Source organism: Lolium rigidum, chromosome 5, assembly GCF_022539505.1.
Source record: "Lolium rigidum isolate FL_2022 chromosome 5, APGP_CSIRO_Lrig_0.1, whole genome shotgun sequence".
Taxonomy (NCBI): Eukaryota; Viridiplantae; Streptophyta; class Magnoliopsida; order Poales; family Poaceae; genus Lolium; species Lolium rigidum.
Genome location: NC_061512.1, coordinates 102,185,222 through 102,188,674, shown reverse-complemented (window position 1 = coordinate 102,188,674; position 3,453 = coordinate 102,185,222). Strand labels below are relative to the sequence as shown.

At 47.6% G+C, this 3,453-nt stretch overlaps 1 pseudogene; it reads left to right on the top strand.

Moving 5' to 3' along the window:
• Positions 1-676: 676 nt before the first annotated feature.
• On the top strand, positions 677-2,898 carry LOC124656220 (annotated as a pseudogene).
• Positions 2,899-3,453: the final 555 nt, after the last annotated feature.

The window sequence follows — 3,453 nt, the reverse complement described above, 5'->3', positions numbered from 1 at the left end:
CGGCGGCCGGCGGCAGAATGCGGTGGTGCTACGCGGTGCGCTTCGTCGGTGACACCATGCCTTCTCCCCGCCGGATGACCGTCGATGGCGCGGACTTTGAGGTTGCTGCCCGCGGGAGAAACATCATGTCCCCCGCCCGTGGGGGAAACCGCATGCCCAAGATCCCCGACGCAGCGGACGAGATCGAGGTCCGTTGCGCAACGAAGCGCAACTTGGAGGAGCTGTAGCTGCAGATCACGCATCTCCCGCACACGCCGACGCACTAGGAGGCCGTGAGCAGCAGCCTCCGGCCTCGCCGCTGCCGGACACGTGGCGGATAGCGATCCAAGCCGGAAGCGATGACGGCGACGGAGGGAAACGAGCCTGGTGGAAGGGCATCCCGGGCGGTGTCGATGTAGAGCCCGGGGCCAAGGTCGCTCCCACACCGCCGAAAGGCAGGGACGGCGTCGGTGGCGGCAGCCGCTGCTGCGGTATTGGTGGCGACGGCAGCTGCTGCTGCTGTTGCAGCTGCCCACCGAACTGCAGGGACGACGTCGGTGAGGATAGCAGCTGCAGCGGCGGCGTTGGTGGCGGCGGTAGCTGCTGCTGTTGCTGTTGTAGCGTCCCGGTGGGGAAGAAGGCGGCCAGCTGCTGGAGAAGAGGGACCTGCGGCGCCAAGGTAGGGCCCGGCCCGGAGATGGTGGACAGCGGCAGCGGGGACTGCAGCAGCCCGGCGTCGGGTGGCAGCGACGACGATAGCGGCGTCGAGGCTGCAGCGGCCCGGCGATCGCGACGGAGACCGCCTGGTGCGTCGGCATAGGGACCGGCCAGGAAGAGGCGGATCTCCTGGACAGCAGTGGTGAGATCGCGGAGGGCTGCGGTGATCTCCGCCGGGGAGAGAACGGCGGGGACGTCGGAGTGCGGCGGCGGCGGCGGGTGGGAAGAACTCGGTGGAGGGCTGGACATGATCGAACCTGGGAAAGCTGCTAGAGGGCCGGCCGGGGGCCTTGCCCACGGCCGGTGGCAAGAGGGAAGGGATTTCCTTCTTAATTCTTGCTTGATTAGATTGATACATCTCCTCTCCTTATATAGAGAGGTTTACTTGACCCCTAAGAAAACTACCCTTATCTCTAATTAACCCTAAGACTAACGGGCTATCCCGCCAGCCCAAGCCCATTACGTACTCTAACATGGAGGCCTATGTTTTAAAGGAAAAATGGCGAGCGCACATTCTGAAGGGAGTATTGCAGTGGGACGTTTGCGATATTAGCAGAGTCATGCGTCACACGTAAATGCCCTGTAGCAGCTTCCTTGTGTTTTAAAAATCAAATGATAGCATCTTTGGTGTTTGCAACTACGCTCCTGACAGTATTCTAGGACTTTCTTCCTGCTGTATAGTGACTACTAACTGAACTGCAGATGATGGATCCACTTCTTCGGCCTCTACTATTATGGATTCACCTTGTCACCAAGGTGATGGTTCTCAATGTGCTGAAGTAATGGGGTCACAATTCCATTTTCCAGAGGTATGAGATGCTGATAAATAATGAAACTTTGTAGCTCTAAGTGAAAGAAAATAAAAACATCTTTGCTTCAAGCACTGGACACATTTCTGATGGTTGGGTTGTAGGAATTGGTGATGCATCTGTAATTTGTTAAAAGAAATAAATATTGTCAACCAATTAGATGTTAATTTGCCCGTATTGTTAATTTCATGGAAGCAAATGTTTTCTAATGCCTTTTGTCCCTGATGATTGTTTTTCCAGGACATTCTTCATCATATACATGCTCTCATGCTTATGAGAGATGCTGCTCGTGCTGCATGTGTGTCTCGTGGTTTTCTGCATTCTTGGAGATTCTATCCCAAACTCATCCTTGATATTAATACACTAGGACTAAACAAGGATGCATCTAAAGGAGTAATAACAGAGAAATTTATCACTAGAGTTGACCGCATCATGCACAATCATGCTGGCACGGGATTAAACATATTTAAACTTGTGACATACCCTTGTTCCAATATTCACCCTAGTTATGTTGACCGGTGGCTTGAAATTGCTATTACGCCCGCAACTAAAGAATTGACACTACAAATTACCCAAGGTGGTGAGATAGAATACAACTTCCCGTGTTCACTTTTATCTTCAGATAAGGAAGCTCATTGCATTCTATTTTCCTTGCGGAATGTTCCTTGCACTCTGTGGTGCAAGTTGGTTCCATGCGTAGCTTGACAAGTGTGGGTTTGAGTTCAGTTCACATTACTGGGGAGGAACTATGTTGCTTCCTGTCCAATAGTTGCTCTTTGGAGTATTTGTGCCTTTCGCAGTGCGATGATATAACTTCTTTGAAGATACCTTGTGTGCTTTTGCGGTTTAATGTCTTGGATGTGACGAGTTGCAAACTTCTGGAGATGATTGAAAACAATGCTCCAAGGCTCTCCACTTTCAACTATAACGGACGTGTGATACACATCTCACTTGGAGCTTCATTGCAAGTGAGTAAATTAGGAATGGCTTGTGCATATGAGCCTGACATGCTATATTATGCTTCTACCAGGCTTCCTTCTATTGCACCAAATATCCAATCCCTTTATCTGTCAACACGTGATGAGGTCAGTCTTAGCCTTCTGTATTTACATCTTGTCCTGTATACTTGAAAAGTATCTTAGAATAATTTTTGTGTGTATCATCACTTCCTTGCTTACACATGGTGTGCTGATTTTTTTGGCATCTGTTTCTTCAGACGGTTGATACACCAATGGTGCTTGGTAGATTCCTCCAGCTCAATTACTTGGAGATAGAACTTCTTAGACCAACATATTCCCCGGATTATGATTTTTGTTCCCTGGTTTCCTTTATTGATGCTTCTCCCAACTTGAGGACTTTTATATTGCGTGTAAGTACTCATTTGTCCATGTGAGCCATCAATAACGGAAACAACTAGTAGTTATTTGAAATTATTTTATCTTTGAATATGAAGATGTTTTCCTCATCAGGAAATAGCTTCTAGGAAATAGCTTCTGTTGATTTATACCATCCTTTTTAAAATTTCACCTTGTTTTTTTTTTCTTATTGTTTGGTAGTGGTGCAATTGACTATTTTACAAAACTTATTAAGATCTAGGAGTATTGTTTTTATAGTGGAAATATTTTTGTACACCCACGCTTGGGTGTGGATGGTTCCGTCACCGTCCATTTATTTCACATTTATTTCTCGAGATTCATGCTCACCATGGTAGATGGAAAGATTCCTTTCTCTTTTTTTTTTATCCCAATCTTAAAGCACAATGGACGGTGACGGAAACACCCACACCCATGCGGGTGTACAAAATCCTCTCGTCTTTATAGTAAATAAATTACTTATGCTGACACCATATACATGAACTCTATTCGAATTTTGTTTGCAGTGAACCTATTATTGTAAATTAGTTGAGGAAGTGTGGGCTGATAAACAACAGTATTAATTGAAATCCTTC